Source organism: Harpegnathos saltator, unplaced genomic scaffold (genome assembly GCF_003227715.2).
Source record: "Harpegnathos saltator strain DR-91 unplaced genomic scaffold, Hsal_v8.6 scaffold135, whole genome shotgun sequence".
NCBI lineage: Eukaryota > Metazoa > Arthropoda > Insecta > Hymenoptera > Formicidae > Harpegnathos > Harpegnathos saltator.
The window spans coordinates 332,982-351,304 of NW_020229912.1; the positions used below are offsets into that span (position 1 = coordinate 332,982).

Below are 18,323 nucleotides of genomic sequence, written 5' to 3' on the forward strand. Positions count from 1 at the left end.
TCTCGTGTTCGTCAGCGCGAGGAAGAAAGAGATACATAGCCGTGTGTGTGTGTGTGTGTGTGTGTGTGTGTGTGTGTGTGAGCACACACATTCGATAGGATCAGGACAGCAGATATCTTTTCCCTCCCTCTTTCTCTCCCCCTCACGATATATCGAGCGTTCCGTTTCTTCTGTCTATTCTGTACGTAATCCGCGCACGGTAGCGTCGCGCTGACGGAGAAAGAGCGGGCGGAAGAGGGACGAGCAGCGAGTCGGTAAGACGGGAAAGAGAGAGGAAAGAGGGAGTCGAACGGGGGAGGGCAGGGGAGAGAGGCAGTGATACCGCCCCATCCCGCTCTCGGAGGTACCTCCTCGCGCGCTCCGTCCGTCCATACGTCCGTACGTCCGTCCGACACGGCCGGCACCTACGCGGCATTATACAGCCGGAAAGGTGTATCATGCATGCGCACGGCGCGGCGGCGCGGCGTACAGGTAAAAGAAACGTCGCCATGGAAACGACCATGGCCACCCTCAATCAATACGCGCGACGGGATGTCGGTTCGGTCGGTGACGCAGGCGAAAAGCCCACGTGGTCCTATCAGCCACGTGCGAGGAGAGGCGCTGCTTCTCTACCATACCGCGACGATCGTGCCCCTTTTCCCACTTCCAACCCTCTCTCCTCCCCCGCGCTCTCTCGCCTCCTCCGCCCTTCGCCAGCGTCATTTCTCCCCGTCGTCGTCTCACTGCCGCCGCTGCCACCATCACCGCGCGCACGATCTGTTACTCTTCCCCGCCGCCTCTCTCGGCTCCCTCTCGCCTCCCCCTCCTCCTCTTTCGCTCGCACCCTCTGCGCGGGGGTGGGAGCCTTCATTCTCGCGTTCCTTCCGCGAAACTCGCCGCCGATGCGCGCGGGATTTTGGATAACAGTGGTGTGAACCGCAGCAGGGATTTCCTGTGCCTATTCATGGAGAGGGAGAGAGGAGAGAGAGAGAGAGAGAGAGACACGTGATCTGCTGAAAGACGGCTGATAGCGAGGGTGATGTCGGCGTGCCGAAAGCCACGTGTGGGCCTCGAAAGCATCCGTTTTGCCCCATTCCCGTATTCCCCCATTCGCTCCCCCCTCCCTCCCATGGGGATTGCTTTCCGGGCGAATGTAAGCGCGACCGTAAGATATTTGGGAACTTGAGGATATTCTAAGCATTTAGCAACGACTAGCTGATCAATATTATATCGTGTGAATTCAGGTCATCCGCCGGGGAAAAGCTTGATAATTAAATAAATATAATTAAACGAGTATTTAAAGGCATAAGCACATATTGTATATGCTAAGTGTCACTATTGCCACGTATCGGAAATTACGTAAAAACTGCATCAGATTGGAAGTCGAGTTAGAGAATGCCGTTCGCTCGAGGCGACGTGGTTTCTGCATCGTGAGCGAGTTTGCAGTTTCAGAAGCTCCGAGAATTAAAATCGAAGGCGTAAATGTTGCAAAAATAGTGCCGTAGTTTCTATCCCCCGTTTATTCCGGCGTTAGCAGCTTGAGCTGCAACTCGACTGGCAGAGTTCAGTCGTTGTTGGGATTCAGAGCGATTTCCAAGCGAAAATCAAGAACAATTCCTTCCCCTGGGGAAAACTTCGACACAAGTGCGATTATACGCGAGAAACAATTTTCGCTGGAAGTTCGCTTCAAAGCTCAGCAACGTCAGAGTTGTACAATTTCCGGGCCGAGTGCGAGAACATCTGTTGCGAGACGTTCGCGCGTCCGTCGTAGCGAGACTGCCGACGCAATTGCCGCGGTTCAAGCAGATGAGAAACAAATGCGTTTCTCTCTTTTTTTTTTTTTTTTATACATTTTGCGCGACGTCGAACACCGGGCATCGATTCGCCGTCCCTTTTGTTGCCCCGCCACATTCGCGGACTGCAGTTGCAGTTGGACCGCGACAGAGGCGCGTCCTTCGCCTTCCCCCCTTCCCGCCCCCCTCCCCCGCTCGATTTCTCGCGGTGGCACGGCCATTCGTGTAAATGGACACTTCTTCACTCGAATGCGGACAGCTTGCATGCTCGTAATGCGAACAACGACGAATACTGTACGCGACGCATCCATATGCATATCGATCGCTCGAATTTTACGATCCATAAAGACTCGGCGACTCGGGACTCTCGCATCGATCGCGAGTATCTCGCGAGATAAAAGGAGAAATGGGCCAAACGTGAAATTTTAATGCTAGATTGATGATCAGCGATCTTTCACTTTTTTCCCTCCTGCGAGCCCAATATGGCAGAGTCGCTGCAGACAGAAGACTATTAGTTGAAAAAATGTCTCAACGAAACATCCGATAAGGGAGAGAACATTTTTTTTTCATTTTTCAGACAAGAGATGAATTCGCATATGAGTTGGAAGAAAAGTGTCGTATATTTTATCTATGCCATTTTTCATCAAATTTTCACGAAGATTTGCGCCGTCTCCTTGCGTTCACCGGTAAAAAAATCTCACGCTAATCGAAAGGAAAGACGATCGGGCAAGTTAGTTTAGACAGACATGTCATACTTATCCCACGCGAAATGGCAAACCGATTAACCCTTAAACACCAGGATGGGTGAGCATTCACTCGGTAATATTTTTTTTTACTGTTTCCACTAGATAGCAGCACATTACACAGCGGTGTCCCGCTAGGATTTATAATGTTCATAAATATTTATAGTTCATGTGCGCTAAAAAGAAAATAAATAAAAAAATTATAGGTGGCAATTCAACCGTTCTAGTAATAGAAAGAATAACAAACACATTCTAGTGTTCAAGGATTAAAGGATCGAGACAGCCTAAGAAAAGTCATCATCTTCGAGAAACCAGAGCGGCGATACTCCCGATCGTTATGTGCTCTTCCCGCCTTCCCACCGTGATAATCACGCGGAATTTCAAGTCACGTCCCGTTTCCTCCTCAAGTTCACGGCTCGAAGAGACGCGAAACTGACACGCGAGGGAAATTCGCCATTCTCGCGACGATAAACGCACGCATCCCGACGACGATCGTCGAAATCGCACTCTCCTCATCTCATATGAGGGCTCTCTCTCTCTCTCTCTCCCACATACACACACACACACGCGCGCGCGCGCGCGCGCGCACATACACATGTACTCACAGGGCGCGTATATTTCAAAGTCGCAGTACCGACTGCGGGGCGAGGAGAGGCGCGGCGGGGCGGATCCGCGGCACCGGTGCACAGGGATCATCGTCGCACACGTGCGGCTCGCACGTGACAAAGGGTAAGCCAGTAAAGGGAGAGAGAGTGAGTGAGAGAGAGAGAGAGAAAAGAGAGAGAGAGAGAGAGAGAGAGAGATCGAGCGAGAGAACGCCGGAGCGAGAAGAGAGAGAGAGAGAGAGAGAGAGAGAGAGAGAGAGAGAGGGAGAGAGAGAGAGAGAGAGAGAGGGTGCGTCTTCCACTTGCTCGAGTACACCGTGTCGACTTACGTCATTCGATAATGTTCCCTTTGCATCGGTGACCGATGCAAGCACGGCACCGATGAACATCGGCAAGGTGCAGCAGCGGTATAACTCGTGCCGGGTGAGCGGCGCCCTTACAGCCTCGCTCTCTGCGCGTTTCACACGCGTGAAGAAGCGAAAAAAGGGGGCCGAACGGACGGACGGACGGACGGACGGACGGACGGATGGATGGACGGGCATCTTGCCCGCAATTGCGCACGAGAGCCGGTAGACTTGCGTCATTTGAGACACACACACACACACACACACACACACACATACATATATTCTCTCTCTCTCTCTCTCTCTCTCTGTACTTTCCTCTCTCCCGGTTACTTCGTTCACGACGATACTCTCGCGCGCGCGGACATCGCAATTTACTCCTCTTGCGACGCGATGACACGTGCACACCGTTCACGGGGGTGGGCACCCAGGGGTTTGCGCCAGCAGCATACGCCGAAGATTTACGTCAGTGCTGACCCGACGCGCGCCCTCAAGGTCGCCTCGAGCGCGCGCGACGATCGTCGCCGAAGGGCGCCCGCCGAAAGAGTATAAGTCGTGATGTGTAAGTAGTCGCTTAACGAGGACAGCTTGTCACGGACAGAACCGTGTTATCGGCGTCCTCGAGTATCTCTTTTTCTTTCTTTCTCTCTCTTCCTCCCTCGCTCTGTCTCTGGGAGGTTCGTCTCGAAAGATGATGCCGTTTCGTGGAATTCTCATCGTCATCGTCGTCGTCGTCGTTGTCGTCGTCGTCGTTGTGAATTTTCCCTTCCCTTCTGTTTCCTCTCTTAGATAGTCCGGTGCAATTTCGCTTACCGTTCGCCGAGATACAAACGATCGAAAATTGTGTCTCTATTGGACAGCGGCAGGAAAGTCGCAAGATTTTATAAAACGTTGCAATTTTCTTGCCATGAACGTGACCGGAAGACTAACCAACGGCGGCTCTCACGAACGCATCTAGTTTACTTTATAAACTGCAATTTTGTAACGTCTTGCTAATTAGAAGTGATCGCGATCGGCTTATCAAGACTATCAAGATCCTCACAGCGTAGTACTCGAAAGTTTTCGATTTAATTAAGAACACCTGGAAAACGTATGCATAACGTTCGGGGTGAAGTCTCGCCGCTGTGCGAACGTCTGCGGCCGATCTGCGCACGCGGCAGTTTCTTAGCGCGTTGGACGAAAATCAAGAAAAAAGAAATCTATTTCAGAGAGCGTTTCAGCAGGGCGAGTCGATAGTGATACATCTCTTTCTCTCGCACGCGGACTCACCGCGTGAAATACATTGCGAGTGCGGTCGGAATTAGTTTATAATTTCTACCGAATTTCTCCCTAATATTTTAATCTAATATATTCCACCACATAGACTTCTGGTTGGCGTCTAAAAATGGCGGGCGAACTCAATTATTAAAGCGCGCGTCAGAATTCTAAAGCACCCAGATCAAATAAGTCAACGCTTGTTCGTCTTGTTTAAATCACGTCCGACGTGTTTTAATCATTCCAGTATTATTATAACAGTTAAAACGCGCTATCATTGTAGGAACGATAATAGCTGTTAACCCCGTAAAGTGCGGCGCGTGTTTACGGAAATTTTTATAAAGTGAGACGGCAACTTTCATTAATGCAGGCCTCCGGAGGAAGGACTCTCTCTTTCTTTCTCTCTTGAGAACGACGTGGTCCTCGAAAATTAATAACACTGGCTCCTCGAGTCAGCAAAAGTCGCCCCTTCCATTGTCCAATCCATTGATAATGAATAAAAATATCGGCTTCACAGAGGCGCACTTTCGAGTGCGTTCCCAGCGAGTTTCGATCGGCGCAGCGAGAAACCCGCCTCTTGCCCGTCGCGTTTTCGCCGCGAGGGCTCTCTTGTCCAATTATCACCGGACATCGCCATGATCAATCGCGACCAATGCGTGTAATTAAACGCGAGCATTCGCTCCGAGCAATAAGATTCATCTCCCACTGGACTAGCGCTCGCGTCCTCGTGACACCGCGTGCTCGCGGCCGGCTCGTGTAATAGCGTTCTCAAAATGCCTGACGTCAGCAAAATTGGATGTGATACCCGCGGGAGAATGATCGATGGAACCATTCTTCCCGTCTCTGTCCACCTCGTCGTCGTCGTCCTCGTCGTCATCGTCGTCGTCGTCGTCGATGGTGGGCGCGGATCGATCCTTGCCGAGACGTGCACAGAGTTTCTTCGTGGAATTTTTATGAAGCCGCGAGCTTTTTCGGGCGCAGCGAGAGAAAGAGAGAGAGAGAGAGAGAGAGAGAGAGAGAGAGAAAGAGAGAGAGGAAGAGAGAGAGAGAGAGAGAGAGGGGAGGAGGAGACGTGCGTCGGCGGATCTAGAAATCAGGTCCCCGTGAAATATACATACGTACGTACGTGCGCGGTGCGATTTCCAAAAATGTCCGCGGATAATTCCGTCGTGGAGTTTTGCCGCGCTCGCGGCCGAGAGCACGCCGTCGTCTAATCGCGCGCCGCGACCGCGCTAAAGAATTAAAGCATGAATGATGCAGTGCGCGCGCGGCGCTAACCGGGTCGTTTTAATATAGCGCGCGCGGACGCGGGCGCGACGGCATTACGAGGTACGAAGTTTCGATCGCGCGCGGCTCCACGTGGATGAGAGATCCGAAGGTGCGAGCGCCGAAATATCTGCATTTCGCGATGTGCCTTTTGCGGCGCGGCGTCGTCGGACGAGCGGGGAAACTCGGCGGAAAATGGGAAATCGAGATACGCCGGGCTGGTACTAATGAACGTGACGTAATGAAAAACATGTCACTCCGCGGCGTTTGTAGCCGCACGTTGGCGTATTTGGTCGTATTACTTTCAGTCATATCGATTCCGCGGGCTGCCTAAAATCCAATCCGCCAACGAGCACCGCCTGCGCCTCGGATCGCCTGCGATCGCCTCGTCACGTCGTGACTCTCAACGCAATAAATGTGCTAATCCCGGTAATGCCGGTAATGTGAGTCATGTAAACGCGGGAATTCATTAAAGTGCTCTATTGGTCGCGGAAACAATGTAAAAAAGAGTACGCACGTGAGCACGTTGATTGCTCGCAATTTTCGATAAGACCCACGATCTTCCTTTGATTTTTCCTTTCCCGACGAGGGGAGGAATTGTCGGCGAGGAAACAAGCGCCGTCGCGACGAGATCGGCCGAGAGAGAGAGAGAGAGAGAGAGAGAGAGAAAGAGAGAGAGAGAGAGAGAAAATAGCGCTCGCGTAGTGGTAGGTCCCGCAGTTTCTCGCGATTATTTTTATTGTCTTCTTCCATATTCGACGTAGACTTGAGTGACGTATCAGCTATCTCTCTCTCTCTCTCTCTCTCTCTCCTCTCTCTCTCTCTCTCTCTCTCTCTCGCCAGTTAGCCTTCCGCGTTATTATCCGTTGCGGCCGACGTCGTATCCGTTTGCGGAGAATAGTCATCCGACTATAATCTCGTCTCTCGTGTGTCTTGCGTAATACACACGCACACACACTGACGGCGACGACGACGACGACGACGACGACGACGACGACGACGACGACGACGACGACGACGACTACGACGACTACGACGACGATGACGGCGAGCCGTGTGGACGCAAGCTATTCGGCGCACGTCGGTGCGTAGGTTTGCCGTACATATCGGTTCTGTATACTAATTGATTGTATTTACGCGTATTATTCGGTAAACAAGTAAACAGACCTGCGTCAGCCGGTCGATATTATGTGCCGCTGATAAAATACGCAGTTCACTTCTCGTCGTGTTTCCCAGCGACAAGACTCTCCGCGACATAATTGCAGCATAAATGCGCGTACCCATTGAAACGAAGGAAAAAAACATATACATAAAAAATGAAGCGGCTACAAATGAGTCGGGAATTTTTTTTCTTCCCCTCTCTCACATTGCGCGCATTATTATTATTGTGTTTACTGCGTCCGGACCGACTCTGTCCGTGCGTATTTTGCGGGACTAAACCGGCCATCGCGGCGCGCTGATGACCGGCGAGTGTATGCGCTTCTCTACACGTACGACTGTTCGATATTAATTGCCGTGAAAGAGACATCGCCGTTCGAGGAGTAAAATAAATTTTGACGAGAAACTGCCGGCGACAAGACCGCGAAACGCCGCCGACGAGTATCGCACAATGACTCACTCGCGCTCCCCAGTGTCTCGCTTGCTTAATTCCGCTTTTTTCTTTTCGACTCACATTTAATGCCATCGATTTAACGGCATCGACGCTCTCCCTCCCGCCCCGATGCGTCACGTCGAGCGTTTCTTTTTTTCCATTGTTCCTCTCTTTCTTCGCACTCAGTCTTCTCTCTCCAGTTCTCTAAGATACTTCGGAGAGAAGCGCGATCTTCAGCAAGAACGTTACGTAATACATCAGTATGTGAATATCGGTGTGGATATTCGATCCGTGGGTCGCAACATGTCGGTATATAATATATCGGCGACCATCGGTTCGACCCAAAAATACTTCAGTGAAAAGCGTTCTCATGAGCAAGCGTCAACGATTATGTCTTATCGTTCGCGCGCGCGCATGTGTGTGTGTGTGTGTGAGTGTACGTGCGTGAACGTGTCTTTGTATGTGTGCCCATTAGAATAAGAAAAAAACACACACTACAAAGCATTCCTCGTACCGGTAAATTAACGCTCCTGAGAAGACACGTGTGTGTGTGTGTGTGTATGTGTGAGAAAATCCGTGCGCACAACTCGGATCGCAATCTCGACGTTGATAAGATTGCGCGTCGCGATAGCGATCTGCCGCTTTCGCAATCGGCACGGCCGCTCTTTCTAAATATCGCCTTATTAATAGTGAAACTTTATTAATAGTGATACCGACATTAATAAAGTATTAACAATTTCGTAATCGCCGTCGATCCGGTAGCGGATGCTTTGTGCAATTATAAATCAGGTTATCCGACATGGATCGATATCATAATCGAGAGCCGTTACGCAAGACACAAGAAATAACGCGCGAGAAGATCTCGCCTGCTAAAAACCTGCATCGGCGAAAAAAAAGATAGAGAAGAAAATCAGGCAAAAAGAAATGCGCGTGCTCCGGAGTTACGCAAACTTTGTTGCGTAAACCGCAATCGAGCAAAAATTGAATGGAAATGCGAATCAGATCGACGATCGGACACGGCAACGTAAGCTGCAGAATTACAGCGTTAGAAAAAATTTCGCGACAGTTTTTGCGACATTTATCCCACAACCGAAGATTCGACGAGTGAAGAGAAGAAAAAAAAAGAAGAAAAGAAACATTGTGGCAACTGTACTTACATTACGATTATTATTACGCATTTATGTGTTTTTTTACACACAGCCAGGTGACACAATTTGTCGATGCGTTATGGTCATGCATCTTTCGCGTTATGCGATGCGCTACGCGCATTTCCACTGTGCTCTATTTGCGCGAGAAATATTTTCAGCATCGTGGAGAAAAAAAGATTCGTCGCAGCATTGACATTCCTCGCGGACGAAGTTTCTCCCCGCGGGATTTCGGCGTGATTCGTAATTCGTGCGAATCAAGCGCTGTTTAATTACTCGACGACCAACTCTATATTCGAAAGTTTATGTGAAATTCCGAGCTCTACGATCTTCCTCCATTGATGTGCTCCGGAGGATAATTCCGCCGCGACGATTCCGAGAGAGAGAGCTAACGGTCCGTTCCGTCAACTTTGACAATTTATCGAGGGATGCAAAAAATTTCTCCTCGACTGTCTAGTTATCTCTCTTTCTCTCTCTCTCTCTTTCTCTCTCTCTCTCTCTCTCTCTCTCTCTCTCTCTCGAGCGAGCGAGCGAGTGAGAAACCAGCGCTGTGCATCTCTAACGACTGTAATCAACGACTTTGTTATCAGGTAACGTTTTTTGCGGCAAAAAAACGCGCGAAGCGGAGCTGTAATAACATTGCAATTCGATTGCAGATCACCGTTTTCTTTTATTCTTCGCTTACTTTTCTGATTAATGGCGATTAAAATGTCGCGGTTATTATAGCCCGTTTATACAACACGGCCGAGTGTTACATAAATACAAATATCGCGCGGGAAAACATCAATTCATCGTGCAAGATTAATAAGTCGCTCGCGGGTTCAACGAGAGAGGGAGAACAACGGCGAGCGGTATATGAATGAAGCAGTGCAAACGTCTTAGTTTCGTTTCATCGAGGCGAGTACACCCTGACGAGGCGCGATCGTCCGGACACTCATTTGTTACAGTATGTAACTCAATAATCTCGCCATTAAATGTTCATCAGACGTAGGAGCCAACTAAGGCAGACGCTCACGTCGGTTATACATACTTCGCGCTAATGCAAAGACAGTGAAAAATCCGCTCATCTCACGATCGCTCATAAACGAGACACCTTACATTGCGCGCGGAACTTACTAACGTGTCGATTTCCGTTAATCATATGGCGGCTTAACTCGCAATTGAGTTACCAACGATAGGCAACAAATGTAATTTGTACAACGTATCTCTCGTCTCGTCTCGTCTCATCGGCTCCCCATTGCCCACAATTCTCCAGACAAATTTTCACCGATTATTCAGGCCGCGATTCTCAATCGATCGAAGCAGTTCTTAGACTAATTGCAGTTTATTTATAACTCTGAAGATTACGGAGTCTCCGAAGATTGTATAAAATAAATATCTGTGTATGTGTGTGTGTGTGTGTGTGTGTGTGTGTGTGTGTGTGAGTGTGTGTGTGTATGGTACCAAGGATATAATTTAAATAAAAAGATGAATAAAATGGAACAAAATAGAGTAAAATAGGATAAAATAGAATAAAATAGAATAAAATAGAATAAAATAAAAGAGATAAGAAACTGTACGCGAGACCGTCACATCAGTGATTCCTACGTTATTATTTGACGTGCTTAAGCGGTCATCTCGGATGAATATCGCCCAATCGACAGGTCGTACGTGGCGATCGAGATACGAATAATTATTCAGCTAATCGGGAAAAAAAGAAAACAGGTCGCGCAACCAGGTAGATTTGACGTCGATCGCGTCTCGCACCTAATGTCAAGCGGAGCACTTCAGGTCATCGTAGGTTTTCTGCGGATTTGCATAGCGTCGGAGACCGCACATTGTGACGCGCGTATTGTATCGCGAGGTCACACGAGGTGCGCGCGTGCACGCGGCTTGTTGTGCACGCGCAAACATATATTATATGAGTTGTGTAGGTCTAGGTTCCTCCAGTGGCCCGGAGGGAGCGAGAGGAGGGGGGGGAAGGGGAGAGATGACGGGCTGTGATAAACCGACCAGAGTTTGATAACATCGCCCACACCGAAACGAACGCGCATGAAAGGTCGAACGCGCGCGGCACCGCGAAGTGCATACGTCGAGAGCGAGTAAGTAACGTAAGTACGTAGATAGAGCGATACTTTAGCGTAGCGCTGGGCCGTCAACGACGTCCCGCTGTGTGACGTTACGTTATTTTACCGCGAGAAAAGGCGCGAGCGCGTACACAATGTACCGTACGTCATCTCCGCGCGGGGATGTCTCGCGATAACGCGTCGCGGCGAAACGTCAAAAACGACGACGTCAGGTGCTGGAGAAAGGGAGACAGGGAAAAAGAGACGGCGGGAAGGGGGGAGAGGAAGAGGTGAACGAGTAGCGAATAATAATGCCGTAATCGCAACGTTGCGCTGATTTCGGAAGATCCGCAGCTCGCGCAATTGAATCTCGCATTTTCGGATTTCCAGAACCGCGCACCGACCGGATGGCCCGATACGTCACTCGACGCAGGCAGCATCTATGAGGAATTACAATGTATACCCGTAGAATCGGAGCGTTGTGTTCTATATGCGCATACGCGTATAAAATCGTAATTGCGACCCAGCGCGCCGCGGATTCTATCGTGAGAGCCGCATAAATAACGAATATTGTCTCGACGATTTTACAGCGAATAAGAAAAATCGGAAAAGGGATAAAGATGATAAAAAAAAAAATAAAGTCGGACGAAACACATCGAATCCAGGTAAAAAGGGACTCCTCAGGCTTCAGGTTTGTACACGGTCAGTTTTATTATCGCTCTCTCTCTCTCTTTCGATTTGTCGCTCGTCACGAGACGAGTTTGAGATTCAATGCGATCGCGCATCGTCATTTACCGCGATCGCTTGCAAACGCGAGTTTGCCGAAAGCTCGCGTTATCGGGAAAATCTCGCGACTTCGTGATGTCGCGGGTTAATTAAGCGGCGCGATTAATACCGGCCAAGAGCAAATGGGGCAATGTGTTTTCAGTGATGTGCAATTAATAGTTATAACTTGATAAAACACGATGAAATTAATAGTTGACTTTATTATCGGGAAATTCATTATACGTCGCCCTATTTAGCCAACGAGCTTGATCGGCTTGCCGGAGCGTATCGCGCGCGCGCGCGATTTACTTTGTTGCTGATATTTAAATCGTCGTACAAAAGCATCCGCGCGATCGCGGATCATCATCCTCAAACGTTGGGCCTGTGCCTCGATCTCACGATTGCGACGTTCGCCTTGAGCGATTGACCAAAAGAAAACACAAGTCGCGAGATTAAGGACGGTATATTGACAACGACACAAATACGGCTGCGAGTTTTTTCGCCGCCGGTATATCTTCCTCTTATCTTCTCCTTTTTTTTTCGCGAAGCATGTAATTGGACGTGCGCATAGTCACGCATGCGAAAAACGCTCGAGAAAGAGAGAGAGAGAGAGAGAGAGAGAGAGAGAGAGAGAGAGGGAGAGAGAGAGCGAGCGAGATAATAAATTAATTAGAAATCTTCCCTTCGCACACAAACGCACTAAAAAATTGTGTCACCGCGTCGCTCACTCCATATCAGAACTTGCCGGTGGAGCGAGACGATGTAACAAATCTCAAGCGACGTGCACAATTGTTCACGTACGCGTTAATCAATATTCCTATCCACACACGTGTAACTACACGACACGTCCGATTCTTTTCCTCTTCCTTTCGAATTCGCGTTTGATCCGAGCCGCGAGTGGCCACTGGTCCTGAATTTACGATCGGTTACTGCCGCGCGACAAACAGATTAATTTGCATCTCGCTATTTATATTTCCGTTATGATCGATATATTTTTACACCGTCCCCCTCCCCCCCCCCCCGAGTCGCGATGCAACAATGACAAGGCCGAATGCGAAAAAGCAGACTGCGAGCGTCGCTCGCTGCATCCGGCTGGTCGCAGGTGTCTGCCTTATCGACAGTCCTCCGCAGGCGAGAGATCAGCCGGTCGCAGATGGCGGTACGAAACGGAACGCTCGCAAAACGCTCGAGCTTTCTAATATTTAACAACGATAGCGCGATACATACACACACGGCTCCGATATCTCGGCGACGCGACGTTGCGTTGTTGCGTCTTTATGAGCTTTCGGCACGAGCGAATCCGCGATGCAGCAACTCCAGCATGTCGACGGCCAAATCAGAGAGACACGTCGGGCCGCGCGCGCGTTCTACGAAGCGCCGATTTACATCCTCATGGAATCTGAATCGCGAAGTAATCATCGCCCGTCGGAGCGCGCTTTATATGCGTCGTACTTCATACGAAGCGTCGTTCCCCGGCGCCGCGAATTAATAAGTCAACGTGCGCCTTAATCAATGCGCAACGATATAAGACTGCAAATTACGTGTCACCAGAGACAAGTCTATCGCGAATGCATATACGGGAAATTACTTCACATTGGCCAGACACTTGTATTGCGTGTCCATCCCGTCGCGTCGGCGAAGTCGCGCGCTACACAGTACTTCCAATTGGTGGGCGCGCGCCGTCGCGCTCATAAATAACAAACAACTTCTCAGGAGCCCCGTCGGATCGCGGCCATCTCAGTTTACTCGTTTACGAGCGTTTCGGCGCGACAGCGAGCGAGCTCCGAAAAATCGACGGCTGACTGCGATTCTCGAACATGTGTGAAAAATCGATATGCGATATTTCATCAATGGGGCTACTTAATCGGCTCTCACACCCGTATTCATAGCCAGACCTTATATTTAAGGCCTCCTTAAGCCTTTATCTTCAGATGCTCCGTAGCCAATAAAATAATCCGTGCAGCATCTGAAGATGGATATATGCGATGGTAGAAGAATCTCATGATATCTAGTGACACTCGTCAAATATCGTACGCGACATTTTTCGAGAATTGAGCCCCTGACCCCGTGGCCGCGACTGCCGCGACGATTACGACTCATCTGACGCGCGAGCAGGATAATACAAGCGTGATGTACCTACTTGTGCAGCCTTGCAACAGCGTGCGCGTACTCTAACCTACGCTACGCGCGAGGCGACCGTCGCCCTGCCTCCGTCAAGGGCCGATTTTCATAAGACTGAGGTTGCAAGGGCCGTGACGTACGAAGAGCGAGACCGAGACTCGAGCAGCTGGCGAAGCGAGCGAGTGAGCGAGCGATCGGTCGATCGCGCGATCGATCGCGCTCGACAACTTCAGAGTACGTGATTCGCTTCTCGATAAGTACATCTTCGAGAATTCTCGAGGATGGTGGAGCGGCTCGCTGCCCGAGGCGAGTTCCGCGCGCTCTCACGTTGCCCCCACGTGCCGTTCGTCGCACGAGATACAATTAATCAAGAGCCGGAGGACTCGACGAGGACCTCGGCCCTCGACAGAACAAAGGGAGGCCGTCGCGCAGGATCCCGGAGATCCGTATCGCCGTCAGCTGGAGCTCCCGAGCCCCCACGGCGCCGATCGGATTGCCGCAACAGGAGGCAACCGCTGTCATATCCTGTCCATCCCCGAATGCGCTCGCGCTCGACGTCGACGACGTCGACGACGACGTGAACGCTCCTCTCGCGGGAGTCGCGTTCTTTTGTATCCCGCGTCGCCTCCCGCTCGCCCCGGATCTATCGACTCCCCGTGACAGGCGTGTAACGAGCGCGCGGGATCGTCGGGAGAAATCCCGAGATGCCGCCGTGGCGTTCGCCCGACTATCGACTCGGCCGCGAGCGACTCGCCGTCGCGGAGCAGGATCAATAAATCTCTCGCGCGCCCGACGGAGGCGCGTCGCGGCGCATCCTGACGCATCCTACCTGCCTGCCTACCTGCCTGCCTGCCTGCCTGCTCGCGACCTTCGAGGGGTTGAAAATTCTTCTCTCCCCCTCCCGCTTTCTCTCTGTGTGCCTCTCGGTCCACCGAAATTCGCGACACACGCGTGCGTGCGTGCGTAAGCGTGTCATGTGCGTATGCGTGCAACAGCGACACAATCATACGCTCGCGCTTGTCGCGCGACTGTGCGCGTCTGTGTGTGGCTTCGCCGAGTGTATACACACATACGCACCTACGCACGCGTGCATGCGCGCGCGCACAGTGCACACGCATACGGATGTGTGTGTGTGTGTGCATGCGCGCTGCGCGAAGGCCATGTCCGACAGACTGTGGTCTGACGGCTGACTTTTGCGAAAGGTAAACAGGCGAAAGAAGACGATTTGCTACTCACGGTTTTTCGCCGGCGGGCCCGCCGCTCCCACACGATCTCTCCCCCGTCGGGTGCGCGCCTCGGTAATTATTTGATTTTGCACGGCAACATTATTGTGCGTCCACTAAAAAAAAAGAGAGGGAATGAGGGAGGAGGGAGTGAGGAGGACGAGCGAACGAGCGAGCAAGAGAAAGAGAGAGAGAGAGAGAAGGAGCGCACGATAATCGGACGTAGGTAAGAGGGAGAAGGAGATAGATCAAGAGAGAGAGAGAGAGAGAGAGAGAGACGCGATACACACGCACACAGAACGAAAGAAAGAAAAAAGAGAGACCGAGGAGAAAAGGAGAGGAGAGGAGAGGAGAGGAGAGGAGAGGAGAGACACACACAGAGAGAGAGAGAGAGAAAGAAAGGAGGAGAAAAAGACGAAGGGTGAGAGGGGGAGAGAGAAAGAGAAAGAGAGAGAGAGAGAGAGAGAGAGAGAGAGAGAGAGAAAGACACACCGAGAGTGCTCGCTTGATCAAAAGCACAATTTTCGTGACGTCATCGGCGGTCGGGCATGCGCGAACGGATTTCAGTGATTTTCCACGCACGACGAAACACGTGCGACGAGTCGGTCGACGCCACTACTGCTCCCGCACTCAGCACTACATATCGCTAAGAAACGCGCGGCATTATCGCGTCGAAGCGGCGGCACGGGCTTCCACAGATACCGAGCGCGATTCGCGAGAGCCACCGCGGCTGCCGACATCTATCCATCCACTCCCACTTGTTAAGTGACGTACACTGACGTCATCGATAGTTTACCTTGAGGCATGACATTGAGCAGCAGGTCGGCCAATCGCCGTCCGGCAAAAGTTCCCGCGCGCACTGGCCGCGCGCGAGCGGGGGCGCGCGCGACTGTCGATTCGCATTGCGCGCGACCACGACGATGACGACGACGACGACGACGACGACGACGACGACGATGATAGAGATCTCCCGCGGCGAGAGCGCCGCGATCGTTTTCGGTTTCACCCGAACCTTCGAACGCGCTCTATGCAGCGGTGTAAATCAGCTTTTCCGGCGTTCGACCTCAACATTCCAACGAGCCGATTGGAAGCAAAGAGCAGCTTCATCATTCGAGTCCCTGTGATCTCGACTCGAGACATTCTCTTTCCCGAAATGAGCGATTTCGAACGATTTGTATCGATTTGTCTCTCTCTCTCTCTCTCTCTCTCTCTCTCTCTCTCTCTCTCTCTCTCTCTCTCTCTCTCTCTCTCTCTCTCTCTCTCTCTCTCTCTCACATGCACCGCGCTCACAAATCTCAAGCTTGCTTAGGTTTCGGTTTTTGTATGTGAATTTTACAGTTTCTAGTTGAAATGCATAATATCTCGTTCTTGTGTACGATTTTATATAATTATATAATTTGCAAGATTTTTCTAAAGTGTTACGTAGAGTTTCTCAGCAATTTTCTATAAAATTTCAAAGTACCATGCCACAAAGCCGCAGCTTCGCTCCGTGTCGCAGCATAACGAGGTAGGCGAATAAAATGAGAAAGGTAGGGTTACAAAGATGTGCGATGTAGACTTACGCTAAAATTAAAGCGTCGCTTAAACTTAGAATGCCACGCTCAGCATGCGCCGTCGTATCGTTGCGGACTAATCGCTTTCGTGCTCGAACAGAAAGATGAAGTCGATATCCATGCGACCGTGATTATTTCAGAGTATATATCCCCCGCGGTGAATGCAGCCCTTCCGCTCCTAATGGAGGACAAAGTGCGCTATTAACATATCGCAATCTTACATCATTAATATAGTTACGATACCCGCCGAGTCGTTAGACTCCCTTCAAAAAGAAAAGAAAGCTGTAATTACGAGGGTGTATAAAGCAGCTTTAAAGCCGCTATTATAAAATTGACCGGAACACACTCGTCTTTATTCTCCCCGACTGTTCTCGTTTACTCAACATTCACTCAACAATATTTCGCTGCGCATCGTCGGAATGTCGCGCGTCGGTCCCGATCACGTCGTTACACTCCGTCGGCGGAATGAGGACGGAGGAAAGTGCTGGATAATCCGAACTATCAACGCTATTTTATCACCGTACTTTGCGTCCGCAAATACTATTCGCAAATCTCTCAAACAAATATCGGGAGTCATGTCTGCTCGCTTCTGCCAGAGGATCCCAGGAAGCACAAACCTCGCCTAAAACCGGACGTCTAAAGCGCAAGACCATTTGTCATCTTTGTGATCACGCGTTGAATCACTTTGTCGCGAAGCATTCTCACGCACGCACGCGCGTGCACGCGCGCTTAATGAAAATTTCATCAGTATCGCGCGCATTTCTCGCGCGCATTTCCCATGCGCGTGCACGCGCGTGGAAAAACACCACGGCGAATCAGCCGGCTGTGCGTTCTAATGAACTACGGGCCAGCCGAGAGTCGAGCCGCGGCTTTTTCGCCGCGCGGTGTGCATGCATACGCCAGCACGTCATTCACACCGGCGTGATGTAAGGCGCGGGCGCTAAACTGCGCGCCCGCGCCCGGGTCTCGTGCTAACTAGTAATAAACGCGAATGCCCACACGAGACCTCGGACACGCGCGGCGACATTTATATGCATAATAATAATGATGGTGATAATAATAATAATAATAATAATAATAATAACAGTAACAATAACATAATAATAATAATAATAATAGAAACAACAATCCACGCGAGATCAGGCGAAAATCCGCGGCGCACGTAGGTGTAGTCGCGCCGTGCGAACGCACGAGAGCGAATAATCTTATCGTGATATATTCCGACACCTTTTCTCCTTTCGCCTTTCGGTAGATGGATGGAAAAAGGATCGAAACGGAATTTACCGTGCGCAATTCGCCGTGGTGCTGGTGGCCTCGTTGACTCCGACGTCGTGCGATGCGCGTAACAACTGGCAATTTCATACTGAACTCTCGCTATTTGCCGAGTGGAGACTCGAAAGCTTCCGAGTCGACTTGAAATGATCGATGCTGCTGTTGGCCCTTCTGATTGGTTTCCGATCGGTTTCGATGCGCGCGTCGCGCGGCTCACTTCGCTCCGCGGGCGGCAACTGTTGTCGCGTGGAGATCGTGTTTTGACATTTTGACGATAAGGGGATTAATGTTCGCGATATATATATATATATGTCGAATGCCGTGATGTTGCAGGCTTCCGGATTCGATAGTCGAGGTAGAAGTTGGAGTTTAATGTGAGAGCTTACGAAGATGGCTTGTAAAAAGAAGCACGTGACTTCTCGCGAAAAATTGCGCGAACCGTCTTGAATGAGAGAACGTATATGTAGGCTATTTGGCGCGTCATCGTGAACGGTCGGTGATCTAACCTTATTTGCGTTCACGGGGAAACGGTAATGCACTTGCGAGTCGATATCGTTTATCCTTTCTTCCATCCGACGAGCCTCCCACCGCGGTTTCGAAACTTACATTGTCTGAACTTTTCCT

At 50.6% G+C, this 18,323-nt stretch overlaps 1 protein-coding gene across 2 annotated transcripts in view; it reads right to left on the reverse strand.

Annotated features, from left to right (window-relative positions):
• Mef2 (myocyte enhancer factor 2) overlaps positions 1–17,848 on the reverse strand; it is an 88,845-nt gene extending 70,997 nt beyond the window's left edge. The window contains exons 1-3 of one of the 2 annotated variants that reach the window (XM_025308037.1): positions 17,712–17,848; positions 16,437–16,605; positions 14,888–14,990 (exon numbers count right to left, since the gene is read on the reverse strand). The gene's annotated coding sequence lies outside the window, so the exon portion shown is untranslated. Of the gene's footprint in view, positions 1–14,887; positions 14,991–15,366; positions 15,618–16,436; positions 16,606–17,711 lie in introns of those variants that run through there. The other variant, XM_011156802.3, reaches the window with a different exon arrangement.
• Positions 17,849–18,323: the final 475 nt, after the last annotated feature.